The following is a 23590-nucleotide window of genomic DNA, read 5'->3' as shown; positions in this document are numbered from 1 at the left end:
TGCCTGGTTCTCTCTCCATTTGATTGATTGTTATCCAAGCATTTACTGTTTTAGAATTGGTTCTCTTTGGTTCATTCTCTATTTACAAACAAGCACAGAGTCGCAATACTCTGTTTAGTCTTTGCAGATAGCGAAAAATCGTGTAAAAAAACAAAAGGAATCGAGCAAAATCAGTAGGCCACTAATGGGATCTCTTTTTGACCTCGCTAAAATAGAAACATTAGGAACAACCCCTCATGACAAACACGAAACTATTGAGATGAACTGAACTCCACACCATGATGGCTGCAATACAGCTCGGCTCCGCCACCCACCCCGCCCAAAATAACGATAAACTCTATGCAAATATTACAAATATATACAACACACCAGCAAAGTAACAGGGTAAAACATTTTATTAAACAACTATTTACATAACTATTTTATACTTTTTGTTGCCCGATCCGGCTAGCTCAATCGATCGAGCATGAAACTCATGCACTCTGATGGTTCAAAGTTTTGAGGAGTGCTTGTAACACTGTCTGAAGCCTATTTGCACTTGCTTCAGCTTCACTATTGTCAAAGTAAAGTGGGGACTGTTTGAGGACGTGACTGCATTTGTGAACAATGTAATGCGGTGCCACCCTGAACCGCTTGACGGAGGCCCCCGAGGGACGGTGTGATGGCGCGGACTCGGAGGGGGCGCTTGGCTCCGGCTCCCTCCCCAAGTCGTGTTCTCCTGGTGTAGCCTGAGATCGCCCCCGACATAGGTGGCCGGCTCCCGGGATCAAGCGTAACTTTTTGCCTTTTGGTAACTCTTCCATTCTTGACCTTGTCCCACAATCCGTTGCACCTAAAGACACGCTGTAGTGGGGCGCCCCTTTACCATTTCAGTTGCCATTCCGCCCGCTTTTGCTACACTGTGCCTCTTCCGCTATTCAGCTGTTTACCGCCCGCTCTTTCGACTACAGCGTCTCGCTCACCATGTAGTTGAGTTGCTTCCGCTCTTGCGGTGCAGCGATAGCCGGCTGCCACAGTACTCTCAAAATGGCGGCCGGCTCTTCAGATTTGGGCGTGGTCCACTAAAATTGCCCTGCGACACCTTGGAACTCGGACGCTTGTCTGCTAGAGATTGGGCTCCATTCTCGAAAGCGTCCCCTCAGCCTTGAAGATTCTACAAAAGTCTTGGGGGCCCCCCGACTCCCGCAGGCTTCTGGTGGAGAGCGGCTAGCATTATTGCTCGTCGAATGGCCACGACGGAGCTACGAAATGGTGGTGCTCTCATGCTAACGCCAGCTTCAGTCTGAAACATCCAGAAACACTGTAGACTACCAATTCGATCAGTTCCGGTAGCGCCCCAACGTGACCCGGTAAAGAAGAACTAGCCCTCCCCTCTTTGACTGATGGTTCTTGTTGCCTGTCCCTTCTGTTGTCATTTAACAGAACTATTTAGCCTGCTGAAAGGGGTTGTGTTCCGACCGCTGGTTGGTGGAGACATTTTGACTATATTCTAGACCTGCGTTGTCGCGTAATGCGTCATATGACGCGCCGCGTTAGCGCATCCGGAAGTGATCCGGGGCGCGACGCGCAGCGTGTAACGTAAGCATAACAGGTCATATGACTTGTTAATAAAACTTTTCATTGGTTCATTTTACTTTTCTTATTCTAATGATGCTTTCGAACATTATTTTTTTTTAAATATATGTTATAATGTTCCAGGCTAATGTACTTTCCCGGAAAATTTACAACTGTCCTGCAAGTAAAATATATTCCTTTTTCGAGAAAAAGGGCGTTTCTTCGTCCCATGACGGAGCCGTTGAGCAAAAGAGGGTCGGCCTGCTGTCTTAGTCGCCGATACGCCTGAATATCAGATTCTTATCGATCACTTTATGTTGCAGGAGTAGAAAACACAACAGCCCTTGACCATTTATCTTTACTGCGTTCCTGCGTATTATACCTTTTACCCTTCATGTAATTGGACTGCTTTATTTCACTTGCCTTTTACTGATTCGAAAACAGTGACTATTATTAAAAACTTTACCAATGTATATACTACTACCATGTTTTCTTTTAAAAACCTTTATTGTGAAAATGTCATTATACAAATACGGGCCTATAACCACGTGGGCCGGCCACGGAGCAAACTGTAATCGTATATGATGAGTAGACATTTACACTGTAGAGGAACGTAACGGGCGGGCCATTAGGTTGCAAGAACTAAAGTGTCTAACAGTTGCGGAATCGGTGGACGTACATTTTATAATTAAAATACGACAGGGCCACTTACAATAAAATTATCTAGATATACATTTGCGGGCAAGTACCATGGGTGATGTTAATTCGAACTTTCAATAGTACAGTAATCAATAACACATCAGAACTTAATATCAATAGGGATATCGAAATATTCAATCTATTCTCGTCCCCGCCCGCCATGTGCTTCAAAACTGCATACGTATCTCGTGATATCAAGGTTGTGCAACCAGTACACAACAAGGAGTTACGAGTCCCATTTATTCCGGCGCCATTTTGGGCGAGGACGGGCAGGTCCAGGATATAGTCAAAATGTCTCTACCAACCATCGACTATGATGATGTTCATATGCTGTATTTATTAGAGTAACACTCATCTGTCCACATGAAATTAATTTTCCACAATCTAAACATGTCATTTTAATCTTTCCAAAGTTCTTCTAAATATTTGGGACCGTTTCCCTTGCCTCTGATGCTGTCAGTGCCACTTCTTTGATGAATGTACTGGCAGGTCGGGGGTTCTCCTCCAAATCTCTCTTTTATGCAGCACTATAATTAATCGGTGCCACCTCTCCATATGACGATGCATGGTATAGTTACCATAACTATATTTTTTTTCGGTTCCTCTGGAGAGTACATCGTGGCAGATGAAGCGTGTAACGTACCGGGCATTTACCTTTTTTTGCATGTAGAGGAAAGGAAAACAAATTCGAGCGTCCGAGTTCTAAGGTGTCCCAGGGCCATTTTAGTGGACCAGGCCCAAATCCAAAGAACAGGCCGCCATTTTGAGAGTCCTCTTGCAGCCGCCTGTCGCTGTAGCATCAAGAGCGGCCGAAACTCAGCTGAATGGCAACTGAAACGGTAAAGGGGCGCCCCACTACAGCAGACGAGCCTCCACCTAGGAAGGCCCGTTCACGCCGCATCACCCCCCCCCCCTTCGGGCACCCCACGCCGTTATTCGGAGCAGGATTGTAGGATGGCCACACCAGTACGGCAACTTGCTAGACACCACCTCGGTGCCTACCGAATCTCAGCGCCTTGTGGTGTCTTCTATTCAGAAAACATTGTTGTGCTGCCTTCGACCTATTCGCCGCAAGTGCGCACGCAACTCAGCTGCATAGCTTGCTAGACACCACCTCGGTGCTAACCGAATCTCAGCGCCTTGTGGTGTCTTCTATTCCAAAAATATTGTTGCGCTGCCTTTGGCCCCATTCGCACATCGGTCCGCTACTGACGCCATCTCACAGGCCAACGGGGCGCCCCACGCTGACTTTCAGCATTGTAGGATGGCCACACCAGTGCGACAACTTACTAGACACCACCTCGGTGCCATCCGGATCTTGGCATCTCAGCGCCTTGTGGTGTCTTCTATTGAGAAAATATTGTTGCGCTGCCTTTGGCCCCATTCGCACATCGGTCCGCTACTGACGCCATCTCACAGGCCAACGGGGCACCCCACGCCGACTTTCAGCATTGTAGGATGGCCACACCAGTGCAACTTACTAGACACCACCTCGGTGCCATCCGGATCTTGGCATCTCAGCGCCTTGTGGTGTCTTCTATTCAGAAAATATTGTTGCGCTGCCTTTGGCCCCATTCGCACATCGGTCCGCTACTGACGCCATCTCACAGGCCAACGGGGCGCCCCACGCCGACTTTCAGCATTGTAGGATGGCCACACCAGTGCACCTTACTAGACACCACCTCGGTGCCATCCGGATCTTGGCATCTCAGCGCCTTGTGGTGTCTTCTATTCAGAAAATATTGTTGCGCTGCCTTTGGCCCCATTCGCACATCGGTCCGCTACTGCCGCCATCTCACAGGCCAACGGGGCGCCCCACGCCGACTTTCAGCATTGTAGGATGGCCACACCAGTGCGACAACTTGCTGGACACCACCTCGGTGCCATCCGGATCTTGGCATCTCAGCGCCTTGTGGTGTCTTCTATTCAGAAAATATTGTTGCGCTGCCTTTGGCCCCATTCGCACATCGGTCCGCTACTGCCGCCATCTCACAGGCCAACGGGGCGCCCCACGCCGACTTTCAGCATTGTAGGATGGCCACACCAGTGCGACAACTTGCTGGACACCACCTCGGTGCCATCCGGATCTTGGCGCGTTGTGCTGCCTACGGCCTATTCGCACATCGGTCCGCTACTGACGCGAACTCACAGGCCAACGGGGCGCCCCACGCCGACTTTCAGCATTGTAGGATGGCCACACCAGTGCGACAACTTGCTGGACACCACCTCGGTGCCATCCGGATCTTGGCGCGTTGTGCTGCCTTCGGCCTATTCGCACATCGGTCCGCTACTGACGCCGCCTCACGTGCCAACGGATTTTCTACGCTTTTTATACCCTATGCCGCATAACAGGTCATGTGACTTGTTTATAAAACTTTTCATTGGTTCATTTTACTTTTGGTTTCCTAATGATGGAAGGCTTGATCATATGACCTAAAAATAACACTTTTCATTGGATGAAAACTATTTTTTTTCCCCAAACGATGAAAGCCCCACCTTGTTTCTGGATGTTTCAGACTGAAGCTGGCGTCAGCATGAAAGCACCACCATCTCGTGGCTCCGTCGTGGTCATTCCGCGAGCAATCATGGCAGCCGCTCCCCACCGGAAGCCTACAGGAGTCGGGGGCCCCCAAGACTTTTGTAGAATCCTCAAGGCGGAGGGGACGCTTTCGAGAATGGGGTCCAAGACCTAGCAGACAAGCGTCCGATTTCCAAGGTGTCTCAGGGCCATTTCAGTGGACCAGGCCCAAAAAGGAAAGAGCCTGCCGCCATTTTGAGAGTCCTGTGACAGCTGCCTATCGCTGCACCGCAAGAGTGGGCGCAACTCAGCTGAATTGCGGATTTTGACACAGTGGACCAAAAGCGGACGGAATGGCAACTGAAACGGTAAAGGGGCGCCCCACTACAGCAGACGAGGCTCCACCTGGGGAGGCCCGTTCACGCCGCCTCCCCCCCCCCCCCTCCCCCCGGGGCACCCCACGCCGTTATTCGGAGGGCGGCAACTTACTGGACATCACCTTGGTGCCATCGTTCTGCTGCCTTGGAACTATTCGCACAACAGACCGCTACTGATGACCCACCCCCCGCGACGCCCCACGCCGGAGATACCGAAATCAGTGCGGCACCCAGGCAACATCACCTGGGTGCCGTCCAGAAATCTGGACGTTATGCTGCCTTGGGACTATTCGCACAACCGACCGCTACTTCCTTCTTTTTCCCTAAAAATGTTTAAATGTTTTTACTGTTTTTGTTTTGTTGTATATATTTATAAGTTATTAAAGTTTTATAATCCTACTACTTTGTTGGAGTGCTATATATTTTTAATGTGACACATAATTGTAAAAACTTTGATGTACAAAGAGTCATCCCTGGAATCTTCCGCTTCAGGCTCGGTCCCCTCCCCAATCACAATACAGGATGGTTTTCAGATAGTAGGAACGCGTGTGGTGTGACGGATCTCATCGGGTGTGGGCCTTGATCTACTATAACTCCTTTGAAGAGGGGTAATTCTTTACAGCTGGGGCCATAAACTACATCTGCAGGGCTAGCTGATAGCCTGGGACCGGCCTGGACAATCGGACACAGAGGAAGAGGAGTGTCAGAGGGTGCGGTAGTGAATAGGGCGAGCCCTTTTAAAACCTCCACATCAAACCTAGGGGGTCAGGGAGGATCTACTATGCCCCCTTATGGTCATTTGCCCCTTCGCTTTGGCCTCCTCTTGTCTCTCGATCCTACCGAGAGACAAGATGGCGGCCGCTACGGACTGTTTGGAATGTTTACAGACGCCGGAGAACCAATCAGCTTCGCTTCACAAAGCTCCATAACGCGAAAAGTACGCGAACTGGAGCGCTGCCCGGTCCGCTGTTACAGATATATATCTTTTTTTGAACGTTAATTTCTCAAAATCCACTGGAGCACATATATTGAGACCTAGCAAAGGCACATCGGGCTACCAGTCCCTACAATTTTGCCAAGTTTCGTGCAAATCCATTCAGCCGTTCGGGCTAAAAGTGAGGCCAACCGCCCTATGGAAAACTCAATGTTAAAAACACGTTTTGGGACCCCCCTTTTTTCTCGGCCCCCCCTTGACGAAACCCCCCCCAAATTTTCAGGGGCTACTCAGAAACAAAATGTTCCATTTTCCTGAAAATTTCAGCCAATTCCGTCCACAAACGCCAAAGTTATTAGACATAGAATTTTAAAAAATCCCATAGAGAAAAAATCCTAACTATATATACCTACTGGCGACCGCCAGTAGGTAATATGTATATATAATATACATATATATATATATATATTTTTTTTTTTGATTGATGCAATGACGGTAAAACCTGGAGCGCTCAGCAGCGGGTGCATGCGAGAGATCAACCGCAGATCCAAACCTTTTTTTGTACAAAAATAATTCGCAGCACTCAGGAATCATAGATGACTGATTTATTTAGCAAACTCCCACAATCAGTCTGTCACACCGACGCGTTTCGGGCATACGCCCTTTCTCACGGTCATATATATACACACACACACACTCACACTTATTGAGTTTGTATGTGTTGTTAATAGGTTAGTAAGCTGAGGCAACAATGTGTCAGTGGGCGGATGAATGGGTGTATGAGTGCAAGGATGAATGACAGAGGGCATTGTATGATGAGTTGAGTGCCTAAATTCACCAGTGACTGAAGTGGTATTTCAGCCTATAAACTCGATTTACGAAGCTCGTTTCGGACCCTTTTACGTAGGTTTTTGAACTTTGCCTGTGGAGGGGCCGTAGAATCGACGGTGGGTGGCTGCAAAGAAAAGTTGGGATTGAGATGAATTTGCAATAAAGGGGTGCTCTGGGGTGAACAGAATGGTTCATCGCAGCCACCGCCGCACGTGAAGCCAGGGCACAAAACGAAGATATTGGCGGGTGTGAAAGAAAGTTAGGAGAAATGTGTCTCAATTCATACCACATGCCGCTCTGACCCCAGGGCCTCCCAGTAATCTCAGAACTGAAAACAATGGCTGGAACAGACGCTGAGGCAACTACGAGAACTACATGTTCATCGTCGGCACTTTTGGCTCAGATACATTTTTAAAACTATCCATAGTGAAGGGAAAATGGCTTTATTATTTACTAAAACTATCCAGGAGTTAGGACTAGTTCTCTAGTTTTGTGGGACTAGTGAACCAGCAGATGGAGAAATTTTGACGGGGATAATATGAACCCCAGGCAACGTCCTCACCCTTAAAATGTTACCGATTATACAAGCCACGTCAGAGGAAGTTCACGCCCCACGCGGCAAACCGGAAGCACATGAAAACTCACTCTGAAGGGTCATTTTTAGTCTTTACTCTTTTACATGTGGCCTAATTCTAACCTGGCGAGATAGCCAGTAAAAGATCTCAAAATAAAAAAGCTTACGTACACTAATGCAGTAGAAGTAAAGTTACATCTGAACACAAAGAAAGAAATATTGGCAAGTTAATTAACCGTGACTATCCCGCAAGTGCCAATGAAGGAAGTGGGTGGCAAATGGTGAGCAATTTTGCGGCCGCTTTGATGTTCTCAGTGGCCGTGCGGCTCACTGAAAACATCAAAGCGGCCGCGAAAATGCTCCCAAAGCCTGCAGGCAGACAGATGGCGTGCGTGCCCGGCGCACATGCACTGTGTCCGATCTGCAGACTTTGGGAGCATTTTTGAATGCCCCTTACTATAACTCTCACAGAACAACGCATGCGCGTTGGTTCTACGAGAACTAAAAAAAGGTGCAGTTCTGCTATAGAGAGCAGCAGAGGCTCGTCATACATACATGACGCTGGTTGAACGTATTTCATTATAATTAGCAGAACTGATGCCAATGATGAACATTACGGTTTTGGATGCACGAGCACAGAAACGTCTTCATATCTGATAAACTTAAAAAAGGTTACTTAGTCTGTATGCACGTCAATATTTGCTCTTGGCTGTGTGAGTGAAGAGCTTCGTTTCCGCTCTTAATTTGAAAAACATAAAAAGCTACAACTGGCTTTAGAAGACTGAGCTAAGCTTGGTTTTCCATTTTAAACGACACCCCTTGCACAGCACGGTCATGGGCATCCACAGAAATTTTTCCAGGCGGGGGGCTAACCTGGCAAACGAAGGGGCGTGGCTAATGTTAATCAATAGGGTCGGGGCTAAAATGACAGACAATCAGGATCGGGTAAGGCTCAGGCCAAGCTGAGAAAAAAAAGTGGTGAATTCTGCATTTGAAACTGGACAACAATTAGAGCACACATATGAACCCTAATATTACCCCCCTGGCCCCTTAACACTGATACATTCCCTGATCCCTAAAATTACCCCCCTTGGCACCACAAAACCCATAACCCATACCCGCCCTGACCCCTAAATTTGTCCCCCTGGCACCCCAAAACCCATACCCGCCCTGAACCCTAAAATGTCCCCCCTTGCAACCCAAAACCCATACCCACCCTGAACCCTATAATTACCCCCTGGTACCCTAAAACCCATACCCACCCTGAACCCTAACATTACCCGTGGCACCCCAAAACCCATATTCACCCTGAACCCTAACATTTCCCCTGGCACCCCAAAACCCATACCCGCCCTGAACCCTAAAATTACCCCCTACACTCATCCATCCACTCCTCCAACCATCCATCCCTTAACTAATCCATCCAGCCATTCACCCGTTCAGTTATCCATTTACCAATCCCCCTTCCTTTCAATTCCCCTTTCACTTAGCAATCCATCCTTCCATCCACCTACCCATCCATCTGCTCATACACTCATGAATCCATCCACTGAACCTATCATTCATCCATCCTTTCACTCATCCATCCACCCTTTCACTCCTTCACTCATCTATCCATCCTTTTGTCCATCTACCCGCCCTTTCACTCACTCATCCAGCCTTACATCCACCCTTTCACTCATCCGTCCATCCATTCACCCTTCCACTTATCAATTCATCAATCCACCCTTTCACTTATCAATTCATCATTCAATCCACCTATTCACTCGCCCGTCATCCACCCTTTCACTCATCCATCCATCTATCATTTCACTCATCTATCTAGTCATCAATCATCCATTCACCCATCCATTCACTTACTTACTCACTCACCTTTTCGCATTAATTATGAGACCCATCAAGTAGTCCACCCTCGCTGTAGTTTCTAAAGCAAGAGGTGGGCTGGAGTAGGGTTCACTATGCCCATGCACATAGGCAATCTGAAAAAGTGGAAGGCATGAGTCATGCATGATGCACAGTGCCTTGACGTGGGGTGACTGTGACATGGTGTTGTTTCCAGAGCTTTAAGTGGGATGAAAAACTAGGGGGGTCTCTCCAAAAGGATGTTTGATGTAATAAAATGCGTGGCTTAAAACACATAAGCGAAAAATCTGTGCTTAATATAATGTGCCGCCAGACTGGTATTTTTGTTTCTTCTGTCATTGCAACCAGATATCAAATACAACAAGTAACGTTACACTTAGAACAAGTAAGTTACACCTACAACAAGCCGGAACTATTGGCTTTGTCTATGGTTGTTAGTTGCATAAAATAAAAAAGCAGCAACCATGGCTGCTAAACTATAATCTTCCTCTCAACTTCTTTCACCGCCTTCCTTTGGTTAACTGGATTCCCACCTAGCAGCAGCATGGGCGTATTTGCACTTCTGTGTGACCGAATGCCCTGCCCTGGACTGAGGCTGGAGGAGGCCACCACATGCTGTGCCAGCCCAGACTGACCCATTGTCATTCTGTACGTGGCAATCATCAGCCCCACACAGAATGACAAAGGGGGATGTATGTCATCACAACGCATGCTTTTACTACGCATGCCTTTACAACGCAGGTTTTACAACGACTTCCGTTGGGGGCGCTGGATAGTGGAATAATTTAATTTACTATTACAACTCCAGTCCCCGTGGATAGTAGGGAAGGTTTTGGATAGTAAATTAAACTATTCCCTATCCTACAGCGCCCTCCAGCGCAAGTCGTTGTAATGACTTGCGTTGTAAATGTTGCGTTGTGATGGATTTTTCTCGACAAAGGGCGGGGTGGGGCTGCTCTTGTGCTCAGAGGAGTGTGAGGTGGCCTCATTAGGGAGCTGAGGCCTTTTGCAAGGAACAGCTCTGTTCCTTGCAATGCCGAAAGTTAGGGACAAAAGGTAATGTCCTGCCTGAGGACGAGCCCGGGCGTCAGGCCTCCCCCGGAATGCATTTGTGCACATGGAGGCAAGGAGAGGCGCTCCAGGGGAGGGGGGGGGGGGGCAAGCGCCCCTCCTTGCCCCCCTGCGAACGCCCATGAGCACGATTTGCTTTCAGTCAGCCATCACTGAAATGGTGAATGCGGTGGTGGTGAGGAGTGAGTAATTCTTATGTCTAAATTCTCGGATAGAACTCCAGTGGTATCCACTTGTTGCAGTGTGTCCTCTGTTTTTGAAGCAGGGGGATGGGGAAGCGATGGGCTGTTTGAATGTATTGTCAGTGCAGACTGAGCTCCTGCTGAAATGCGCTTCCCACAAATGGCCCCTCGCATTTGAGGATCTGTGACATGCAAAAGGTCTTACTTACTTCACTGCCTGCCTCTGAGGCTCACGTCATCTCGAATGTCAGTTGGTTCCACGTACACAGCAGCCACGTGCTCCAGTGGGTTGGGAGCCGTATACACCAGGCAGTGACAGTAAACTGAGAAATGTCAAGTATTCATGTAGCGAATCTTCCTTCTATTTTTAGATTCTTCCTAATTAACTTCAGACGTATCTTCACTCTTTCTTAAGTGTTTCTCAGAATTAATTTTCTGTTGTACAATACTTGTATTTCCTGCCTCGTCATTACCATGATCTCATTGTTTAGGTTAAAAAAAATCCTCTCTGGTCTTGGTTTCAAGAAGCAGTGTGTCCTCACCAGTCTTTCTGGTTTTTCTGGATACATGGGGTGGTTTGCTGATTGTAGCAGTTATTCTGCCTGACTTCAGTTAGCTATAGGAGTTTCAACCGAAACTTTGTCCCATAAACACTACCTGCGCCCTAGGCACCAGTTCTCCTCTTTTCTTGCTGAGATACATATTAAAAAGTAAAGGCTTCTAAAATGGTGGAATTTAAATAGCCATCCAGTAAACACACCCGCTATTGGATATGGTTCCATTTCTAAGGAGAATGTTTTTGTGCACACATCTATTATTGTAAAATGTTATTTTCATATATTTTGTCTTCTGCCTACATATACAATTTTATTACCTACAATTTGTAGAGTAGCCTCAACCAGTTCCGGGGTGGAGTTTAGATCGTTCCATGCCCCAGGTTGTGTTCTCTGTTTTCTCTTTGTCTGCCTGGTGGCCCTCCCTGCAGGTCGGATGCCATCAGCGGCATCTTGGGTGTGGCGGACTTTCACATGCAAACAAACACGTTTAGGTCATCTCTTTTCGACATTTTATTTTCGACTCCACTGCGAGCAGAGGCCCCTATCCAGGCTAAAGGCCAGACATAATACCGAGCTCAGGAGCACTTTGCCATGGTACAAAGTGCCCACATGTAAAGCTTGGTACACGGGAGTGACCTGCTCCTCTAAAGCAGAGTGCTACTTTTAAAAGTTCACCTGAGAGAACTCTTTCTCCCCAACTGCCACTATTCTCTTGCTGTGATGTATCCAGGCAAACACACTGGAACAATGGATGCCCACAGGGCGATGCATAAAGGTGACCATTCATTTGATATATAACTTCTGTCTGGTGGGAGCAGTTCGTAAAACACTCAAAGCATATCTGCAACTGGAAGTAACACCTACATAACCTAATAATCTCTAGTTAATAATTTATTGTCATGACTGAGTAAAGTAGTATATAAGGCTACCTGATGATCCAGTCATCTCGGCCTCTATGTGCAAACAGACGCTTGAGATTACCGATCTTTCCCTTTTTGAAGGATAAACACCATTTAGCATAAACGGCCGTAAATTAATTAAGCAAGTACTTTGTCAATGTCTTTTTGTGATGCTGTCCAGCATCAGCAAAATGTTATGCACTATGGTCAAAAGAGTTTCAAAGTTTGTGTTAGAAATGGGATCTCTAGTTGGCAGAGGTAAGCACCCTGTCCAAGTAAGGACCACCACTCAAGTCAGGGTAAGCTAGATACACACTAAAAGATAACCTGTGCTCACCCCATGGTCGTTTGGCACTGAGCAGTGAAGCTTATCTAAATAGGCAATGTGTAAAGTATTTGTGCAACACACACACACACAAAGTAACACAATGAAAACACCACAAAAGGTCTCCACTTAAATTAGAAAAACAGCCAACAGTCTTATAAATAAATCAAGACCAAAATAAAAAAAATCTGATAAGTAGAAGTTGAGTTATGGATTGTTAGAAGTTGAGTTATGGATTTTTAGTAAAAAGAGTACTAGTTCTTAGAAGCAATAAGTGCCAATGGGGGACAAGAACCACGCAGTCCTGGTGAACAGAGTACCTTGGTCCTGGTTCCAACAGTGAGATGCGGGATGCAGACAAATGATGCATCGATGTTGGGCCCAAAGTTGAGGCGATGCATCGATTTTCTTCATGCAGTGGTGGCAATACGTGAGTCCTTTGAGTGGAGAGCTAGTTCCAAGTGCGGCAATTCCGAATACGAGGGCAGAGTTAATCCGCGCTGAAGGGACTATGCATCAATTTTTTCCATGTAGTGCCGGCAAGGTGTTGTTTTTGAAGCTGTGCTTCCGCACACATAGCATTAGCACGCCTGAGACATTTTTAAAGGGCTACTTTTCTAGGTGGCACAATCAGTGCTGCAGGCCTACTGTCGGATAAACCGGTTGCTTAGTACTTAATAATATTCATCTGTAAGAATGAAGTCTAATAGAATACTTTTTAGACTTCTAATGGAACACACCAACAAAATTACTTGTTTGTTCAAAATACAATTTTTACTAATTCATATATATTGCTGTCACATCTTGTAAATTCAAAAAGGAGCTTAACATATAAGTAAAGTGATTATAGTAAATAAGGTGAAATTGAGTGACAATGTGGTATTGTGAGTTATATATATATATATATATATATATATATATATATATATATATATATATAAAAGGCTCCCTGTTTTCCGTTTTTACTGATTTTTACAGATAATTACAGACAGAAACCCCTTTATATTCTTGTCTGTATTTATTTTTAAATGTGGATAAAAACGGAAATTGGGTTGGTTTTGAGTGATTCTAAATACACTTTGCCATGGCTGCCAGGCCAATAACTGTGGATTGATAGGTAAGGGGGTTAAAAATTAAAGGAATTTTAGTAAAGAAGCTTAAACAGCAGTAGATATGCACAAGGCTGATACTGAAATGTGCATATTTTCATACAAGTGCATTGATTTATCTTCTGTGGGTGTTCATGTCACTGAAACCTGGTAGGCTTTCAAACATGAATGCATATTTATTGGTTAAGTAAATGTGGAAATATACCAGTTTCAGCGTTATTTTTTTCACAATACGCATAATAAATATGGATAAATACAGATAAAGTTGACAAAAAATAAATATGGATAAACACAGACAGAAATGACAAAAAAAATACAGTAAAACTGGGAACCCTATATATATAAAAGACATACAAATAATACATATACAATGTATCGATCAATAAGGAACTGTCCTTTCATGCTTTTTTTTCACATATTCTCAATCTCCCATTCTTGTTTAATTTATTCTTTGGGGGGGAAAGAAAACTGATGGACATGAATTGAAAGCCACGTCGAGCGACGTTTCGACCCTGAAGTATGCATGAATCGACAAGCATCATGGTGGATCTTCCTCAGGACTAAAAACAGTAATGGACAGCCTATAGGGAATAAACAAATTCTTGTATAAGTCAACTGTGTTCCATGGTATTAGATTCATTTACACAGTGGCCGCAATTAATGTCAGACTCACCAAATCAAAGTTGTGGTAACCACTTCCACACATCAAGTATTTATTTGTAGTTTGGGTCCAAAATGTGTAGGATCAAGCAACACAAGGGTAATAGCTAATTCAACCTTGTCTCTTGTCATTAAAATACAAGGTAGGGGAGTTAGTCAACTTACCATACATCAAGTATCCGGGCGGAAACTTGTGATGGTTGTTTCATGAAGGTCACAAAAATGGAAATAAAATAATTAGGATTGTGGTATTCGATTTACCACATCAAATCTGATGAGTATTATTCAAAACAAGAATCAACCATCGGGTTGGAATATGCGAAATAAAATATTCTGTGTCAGCCTCACAATTTAAGGACGCCATGCGTATAAAGGAAATGATCACGCTGCTGATTGAGCGTGTGGCCTACCTTGTCTGAAGTGTCATTGACATGAATGCTTTACAACACCACCATCTGGTTGGAATCTATAAATCGAAGGCAAGGAGGCAGGGAGCAATGCTTGAAATAAGGGGAAAGTATCACGCCGTCTCAGCGTGTACTGCCTACCTTCACATGAGAAGTAACACTGAATTTGGAGCCTGCCTAGTGCGGAAGGGTTGCGTCTGTGCTCAGGATCAATTTAAGAATGACTCAGCAAATGTGAAGTCATGCACGTAGCCACTGCCTTAGTTACTGGCAGGATGCACACATGGATGGAGCAGCTTGGTTACAGCTGATGGGCCCGTCATCTGATTCCTTCGGGTGTGGTGAAGGAAAGAAAATCGTCAATCTTGCTTTGTGCTTACATTGTTGCAAAAGACGGCCGACTGCCGAAATTCAGCCCCGTATGCATATTTGAAGATTACATTAATTATACATGCAATGGCACGATTCTTGAGACACGAATAACTGTAACATCAACACAAATGCCATAGTATAGTGCATTAGCACAATTCTCGAAATTTAGCAAATTAATAACCCGGAAATCTACATACAATCACAACAATAATTTCAAGCAGTGGCACAGTTTTATAAAAAAGAAACTCCAATTAGAATATTAACTGCACGGAACCAGAACTTATTAAACATGCATTCATTCGAGTGCATTGCTGGGAAGAATCACACAAGATGATTTCTCTAGCAATACTCTGCATAACTTGGAGACACTGGCTATTATTAACTCATATTGTTTGCGGTCCATAACTCCACATTTTTTAAAAAAAAGTAACGATAAAACGCATTAATATGGAGATAATGATGCATATTTCAACAAAGATGCAGAATGTGGTCAATTGCTCCCCCATTTTATATATTCAAAGAGACGCTGCATTGCCACGCATTATTATCCTCACATAAAAAAGACATCTAGTGATAGTCTCAGCAACCAGATATCATTATAATGCACATACAGGATATGGTGGTCTTCTTAAAAGTCTTATTAGAGCAACACTGCGCTAGTTCCTGGCCAGAGGATCTCAATCCCACTGAGCATTGTTAGTGGAGTTGACCTAACTGCCTGTATGTCTCTTCCATCTCATTCAACCCCTGTGCCACTGTGTCTAAAGTATGTATCTATTTGCATTCTTTGACATTTAAGGAGGATGCGATGTTACTCCCTCTTGGGTTTTCCAATATCCACCATCTCAAGCTTTCCGCTTGGTGGCTTGAATTGGAAAAATGCTCCACCAATGTGGCGCCCTGCACTTTGCATCGAATCCTGCTGCAATGTTGCAGGATTCTAGTATTTACCTTCTGGGTCATTTGGCCTATATACAGTTTATCAAAAGGGCATCGTATTGCATAAATAACATTGGAACTGTTGCAGTTCGTGTGATGCAATTGTGTGTGTGTCTGATCTAGTTGTGTGAAAGTAGTGCCTTCAATTGTAAGTGTACATGCCTTACAGTGGCTGCATTTAAAGTGACCTACAAGTGGTGTTAAATTCAATTCGGTTCTGATATCAGGTGTGCGTGGAGTTTCCAAGTATTTGCTAACCACAAAGTCCTTCTCATTTTTGGCTCTCTTGAAAGCGAATATTGGATCCTTCATTGTGTTGAGCTCCTTGGCCACAAGATTCCAGTATTTTTTCATCACCTTTTTATTTCATGACTTCTAGTATTGAATGTGATGAGACACACTAGTTTCTCTGTCCCTGTTTCCTTAAATTTAACCTCAAGAAAAATGTCTTCTAGGCAGTACTTCCCCTTTTCCTCGCTATGTTTATAAATTCCTTTGGGAAGCCCCTTTCTCATAATCTCTGGATTAACGTGCCTGTCTCCTTGAAAAAATCAGATCTTTGCCAACAGTTATGCCTCAATCTCAAAAATTGCCACTATGGCAGGTTATACCTTAGGCTCCTGGGATGATGGGACGTATATTTCAACAGTGTGTTTTGTTCAGTAGGCTTTCTGAACCGAGTCGTGTAGATTAAAGCCTCCCTGGTTTTCAGTGTGTTTCGTTCAGTAGGCTTTCTGAACAGAGTCATGTAGATTAAAGCCTCCTTGGTTTTCAGCGTATGGTCTAAAAAGCAGATAGATTCTCTATCATAGGTCCTTGTAAATGTAATGTCTGGTCACTTTACTTATATGTTACACTCCTTTTTGAATTTACAAGATGTGATAGCCATATACGAATTAGGCAAAAAATTATTTTTTACGAATAGGTTACTTTGTTGGTGTGTTCCATTACAAGTCTAGAAAGTATTCTATTAGACTTTATTCTTACAGATGAATATTATTAAGTACTAAGCAATTGGTTTATCCGACAGAACTACCTGTAAACTTTATTAACAATACCCAGGTTCTGAGGGACACAGGGTTACCCCATTGACTTTAATAGCAGGCCCACTAGTAGCATTTAATTTACAGGCCCTGTGTATTTGGTATACCACTTTACAAGGGACTTGTAAGTAAATTAAATATACCAATTGTGAATACACCAATATTACCATGTTTAGGGTAGAAGCACATGTACATTAGCACTTGTCAGCAGTGATAAAGTGCTCAGAGACCTAAAGCCAAAAAAAGCAAATTTCGGAAAACGAGGAGGAGGAAGACAAAAAGCTTGGCGTGATCCTTTAAAGAGGGCCATTTTCCAACAGTCACACATAAAAGGCTTCCCTGAAAGCTAAGACGTTCAACATCAAGATGTTCCTGGGCACAGACACCGGATTTTGCCTGCTCAGAACTTTTCCTCCCACATCAGTGACTGCACCGGAACCTCGCCCTTCAGCAACCCACCATCGTCATACCCTGACTAATATCCAGCTTGCAACTTGTCCCGCCGAGGACTCATCGAAGACCACCTTTTCTCCAGAAACATTTCCAAGATCGAAGGTAACTCTCGGACCGGGACCAACGTGGTCCTCATACCTGACCCACGCTCCATTGAATGCGGTCTCAAACCTTACCTTCCTACTGGTCTAGCGCAACCAGTTGCCTTCATAGTGTAATTTTTATTTAAAACTTTACAAATTCATTTCACCAGTTTCCCTTATTACAAAAGATACACACACATATAAAACCAAAAATGGTATGAAAGTATGTTAGAGTACATAAAAGAAGTACGCCACCAGTGATTCCATGATGTGAATCAAACCAGTGAGGCCAATGTCTAATGAAAGTGAAGCATGAGCCTGCATATTACAGCCGACAAGGATGAAAGATAAAATGCCAGTTACCTGCAATGAGCCAATATCAACATAAGTCACGATGCACTTCAGTGCAAAAGACCAGAATCAGACCAATACACCTGGAATCAGTAAAAGCAGTGGTTCCTGTGCTGAAAAATGACAACAAGTACATTATGTGAAACCCAAAGATCCCATACGTGTGATAGTCGCTAGGTCCTCAATATGGTTCAAACCTAAGAAATAATGAAAAAACATTATATTAATAAAAGTGAAACATTTGCGGAGAGCCAAACAACCAAAATACAAATATTCTATACACAGCAAAGACTCACCGGCAGATAGATGACTGTAATGGGTCTGTCTGTGCCATCTGGGGGACAGAATCACACACTGGCCCCCTGGCACACTGGCTGAAGGATGACGATGCGGCTATTATCAACCTGGCATTCCCCTCTGACTTTACTGTCTTTACCCTTAATCGATCTACTAGGGGAGGGGGTATTGCTCTTGCTATCCGATCCAGCTTTACTTGTAGCTGGTCGGGTTTGACCATTGCGGGGTGTGAAAGTGCGGTGTTTAAGATTCTAGTCACCCCACATTTTTCACTCTCGGGGATGGTGGTTTATCGTCCCCCTGGGAGCGAAGTGGCGTTTAGAGCTGCCTTCCCCGATGTGGTCAGCTCCTTGGTGGTAGGTTGTCCCAATTTTTCTATCTTGGGTGACCTTAACTTACATTTCGATAAACCTAACATCCCTTCGGTATGTGGTATTCTTGCGGATTTGGAGGCCCTTCACCTTGCGCAATTGTTTCGACAGCCTACTCATACTGGTGGCCACATTCTAGATCCTTTTTTGTCCAATTTGGTAGATGCTTCTGTTACCGCCGTTTCACCCCTTGGCTGGACGGACCACTCTTTGGTTGCCATCTGTACCCCCTTGCCGGGTAGGATTACCACCCCCCCTGCAAAGTTGGTCGCGAGGCGGTATTGGAGTAAATTACGGCTGGAGGACTTACATCGTGTCCTCGCCGCGGAGCCATTAGAACCTTTTGCAACTGTTGATACAGGATACGATGGGTTCTGCGCTTGGATCTCCAAGGCGCTTGACGCCCTTATTCCAATCACCGCTTGCAAAACCAGCTCGAGGGACGCAAGCCCGTGGTACGATGGTGCCTTACGTACACTCAAGGGTAGCTGCAGGCGTGCAGAGAGGGCTTGGCGGAAGGCGTACGATATTGGGAAAAAAGCTATTTATCTCGCTTCCGTCAAAATTTACCATCGGGCTGTTTGCCAAGCTCGGGCAGCTTATTATACTGCTGAAGTTTGCAACAGCTCCAATCCCTCCAAAACCATCTTCAAACTGATGAAGGATCTTTTAGCAAAATGAACCGGTGCCCCGACGACTGGCTCCACTACTCACTGTGAGGCCCTTGCTCTGTTTTTTCGGGAAAAGGTCGAAAACATCTATAAGACGTTCCCCTTTATAGGGCCTCCAGTTGAGTCTCCGATTAACATCTATGGAGATACCGTTTTGCACGAGCTGCCCCCGTTGACATCTGCAGGGTTTGACCTCCTGGCGCAGCAGGTTAAGTCTGGGTCCCCCGCTGATCCGCTCAGCTCAACTCTCTTTAGAGATCAGTCGTTCGTGGGTCGGGCCGTGATACACTCCTTGATTAACATCTCGTTGGAGTCCGGCACGGTACCCGCTAGCTGGAAGCGGGCGGTGGTCTCTCCCATCTTAAAGAAACCTTCTTTGGACCCAGATAAACCTGAAAACTATCGGCCTATCTCCCTGCTCCCTTGGCCGACTAAAGTGTTGGAGGCCCATGTCAACAAAGTTGTTTCGGCCCACCTCATCCATGCTAACATCTTGGATCCCACCCAGAACGGGTTCCGTGCTGGCCACAGCACGGAGACCGCCCTTCTCTCCATGGCTGAACATCTTCGCACGGTGATGGATGCGGGGCAGACTGCGGCGCTCGTTTTATTAGATCTGAGCGCCGCGTTTGATACTGTCTCTCATCCCATCCTGTTGCATCACCTGTAGGAGATTGGGCTGGGTGGCCCTGCCCTCCAGTGGTTCCGGTCCTTCCTTGACGATCGTTTCTTTAGCGTTGCCGTGCCACCGTTCCAGTCCCAATTCCATCCTCTGAGACAGGGCGTGCCGCAAGGCTCCTCGCTGAGTCCCACGTTGTTCAATCTATACGTCAGACCGCTGGCTGAGGTCGTCAAGCAATGGGACATGACCATGGTCTCATATGCTGATGACACTCAGCTAGCGGTTTCGATCAGCGGGGATCCAGACCGGGATGCCCCCAGGTTTCAGAGTGGACTCAGGGCGGTGGCAAGCTGGATGAAGAACAACTGTCTCCAGCTCAACGCTAAGAAGACGGAGATCATGATCGTCGGTAGGAGGGCGGAACTATGGGGGGACAGGTGGTGGCCTGCGGAGCTGGGGCCGGCCCCCCTTCCGGTCACTGAATTAAAGAACTTGGGAGTATGGATGGACCCTGCTCTTACTTTTGTGGTCCACTCAAAGAAAACCACGGCCTGTTGCTTTGGCATCTTACGGTCGCTGCGTCCCATTTTGAAGTTCTTTGACCATCGTACCAGGCAGCTGATAGTCCAGGCTACTGTGTTATCCCGCCTGGACTATGCAAGCTCTCTCCTGGTAGGCTCCAATCTGGCTGAGGTTACCCGCCTCCAACGCGTTCAGAACGCCGTGGCGAGAGCCATAGTTGGCTTACCCCGAACAAGTTCCGTCTCCGGCACATTGAGATCACTGCATTGGCTGCCTGTCAGGGCAAGAATCCAGTTCAAAGTGCTGTGTCTGGCATTCAAGATTTTGAGGGGAGGGGGTCCTCAAATTCTTGCGGACCTTTTGTCCTGGTATGTGCCTACCCGGTCCTTGAGATCTTTGGGCCAAGCACTTACTGTGATCCCTCGATACAGGTTGTGTCGGGTTGGTGGCCGATCCTTCCGGGTCAGAGCAGCCCAGCTCTGGAACTCTCTTCCGGTAGAGTTGCGGTTACTAGATGACCTTTTAGCTTTTCGTAAAGCTTTAAAAACCTTTTTGTTTTAATAAACCAGCGATCTGTTTCTTTATCTGTTGTGTTTCCCTGTAGGTGCTGCATACTACCTGACATGCGCCAGGACGCCCCTTAGCGGGGCAGCTGTGCGCAATACAAATGTATGTAACATAACATAACATAACATTTTACATGAGACCTTGTTAGAAGTGACTTGAGCTTAAACAGCCGTTGCTGCCTGGATGCCTTAAAATATGCCGATTCTGGGACCCTGCTGAACATTGCATTTTGGGCCAGCTAGAGACGCAATTGGGTGCCGTTCTCTTGCCTGCATGACCAATGACTGCCTGATGGGTGGACACAGCTGTACCGGTTGATTTGCACCGGATCGCTGTGTTGTTCTATCCTGTGGCCCCACTCCAAGGCCACGGGCAAAGGGGATCCGTAAGATCGAAAACTCACCTTTGAGAAGACGGGTGGGGGTGTGGACTTGATGCACGCTATGATGGCTGAGGGTGGCAACCAGACTGCCCCTGCCTCAGGCGATTGCACAGGGAAATGAGGCACTCATGGTAGAACTTAAGGCTGGCTTGCGAGCGCTAGATTCTCATTTCGATGCCCTCGACAAGCGCCTAAAAAAATGGAGGCCCAACTGGACCAGCATGATAAAAGACTGGACACGACCGAGGGCAGGGTCTCTGACCTAGAGGATGGTGTGGCCCAAGCAACTAAACGACTGGAGTGAATAGAAGGTTTACTAAACAACGTGGCCATGAAGAATGAAGACCTTGAATCCCGAAGCAGGCACAACAATATCCGCATCATGGGCGTGCCAGAGTCTACAAAACCGTGTCGGCTGGATGTGTTCCTTGAGGGCCTTCTAGCAGACTTGTTCTGACGGCAGTCCTTTACCACTACCTTTGTTGTCCAAAGGGTGCATAGAACTCTCGGTCCGCGCCCTAAATCCTGGTTATCCGCCTCTTCACATCTTCGCACGACTCTTGGAGAACCGGGCCTTATGGACCCAGCGGCGCAGGGCACGCCTAAAATCTCCGGGTTCACCTGCCTTGTCAGACAGAGACACGAGACACTCTGTTGGGTGTAGAAAATCAGATTTATTAGCTGCAGCTAAGCACAGTGGTCCTAGAAGTACCCCCAGTGGTAAGTTCTCAGGAGACTGCCACTTAACTCCGTGGCTCACAATCTATTATAGTACACATGTTTACAATGCCCACTCCCAAAACATACAAAATTGACGAATAGGAATAGTTCGAAAACAAGCTATTGAATGTCCAAAACACACCCTTCCTTCAGGCCCTGTGTGTTCTCCTCGCCTCAAGTTAATCAACACAGGTGCCCGTAATTCAATTTGCAGGTGGTAGAACATGTTTGAATGCTTCAAAGGATAGTTTATGTAACAAGAGAATACACAAAGAGAATAGCGAAGGCCAGTCAAATAAGATAAAGTCAGGAAGAATAGTGAGAGCCAAACAGTCAGTCGAGACAGGGATCAATCAGCCTAGACATGGATTAGTGGACTCGACCAGACCCTGACATCGGTTTCGTAAACAAGGGCAGGAGTTTACTCTTTAACAGACAAGACACGTAGCAGCTGAAAAAGCAAAAACACCGTGTTCGCCGTGCTGCCTGAGTGAGGCAACACAAAATGGCGGCTGGGCACAAAATGGCGGCTAGATACGAAGCGGAGTCGAAAACTACGTAACCTCAGACCCTCCTTTTGCCATACTCAGGCAAAGTACAAAGGACTCACGTTAATCTGAGTCGATGTCAATGGTCATGAGGTCATTGAGTTGTTGCTGTAACATCATTCTAATATTCTCTGTTTTCTGTGACACTGGTTTTGGAACGCATACAGTGGCACAAAGTCCACAGATGGCTGGGCCACACTGTAAACAGAGGCAACAAGAAAAGATGATCGCTAGAATCACTCCAAGGAAAGTTAATACTTTCCATCCCCATGTGGACAGTAGTCCCCAAAACCATCCCATCAAAGACCAATCTCCAGTATCCTGATGAATGGACTCGGAGATAACATGTAGTTTAGAAATGGCTTGGTATACTGTAGGGGCATTATCAGGAACGTAAACACAGCAACTAGACCCAATTAATTTACAGACTCCTCCTCTATCTGCAAGGACAACATCTATAACCATCCGGTTTTGTAAAGTCATAAGACGATCCGCCTGAAGCTCAGCCTTCAAATTATTCAATGCTCCAGAAGTTACGTTTATGGTAGCTACGACCACACGGACTAGACGTCTGATATTTCTGCTATTGACTATTGGACCCCAAAAGGGAAGAACCCCTTTCAGAAAATCTCCACTCTCTTGTCCAGCTGTGTCTTCAGAATCAATAACCCCTCTACCATATCTCTTTCTGTGATGATCTGCAGGAGCAGTATATGTCGGAGGAAGAAGGACAGCTATATAACATGTTACTGAGAAATATGTGGGAAGCCATGTATAAGCTCTATCATGACAGATGAAATATGTACCTTGAGATGGTACCAACGGTGAAGAAACTGAGGGTGTGGAAACATATGTATGGGAACAATTACTCTTTTCCTGTTGTATTTTAGTGTTCTGGCCATATTTTTGTAAACACAAATTACCTTTATGAGGTATAGTTCAGATCGGTGAAGATCTCTTCTGTTTAAACTTATCAGTGAGGCTAGTGATATAACGAGTCACATTCCAACCATCATATGCTCGTTTCTCATCCATGGGAATCTTACTAATGTCGGCAATTTTCGCCATAGTCACTATTCCCTTTATCAA

The sequence above is a fragment of the Lissotriton helveticus genome, chromosome 5_1, assembly GCF_964261635.1.
Source record: "Lissotriton helveticus chromosome 5_1, aLisHel1.1, whole genome shotgun sequence".
In the NCBI taxonomy this organism is placed as follows: domain Eukaryota; kingdom Metazoa; phylum Chordata; class Amphibia; order Caudata; family Salamandridae; genus Lissotriton; species Lissotriton helveticus.
This window is presented reverse-complemented; position numbering follows the sequence as displayed.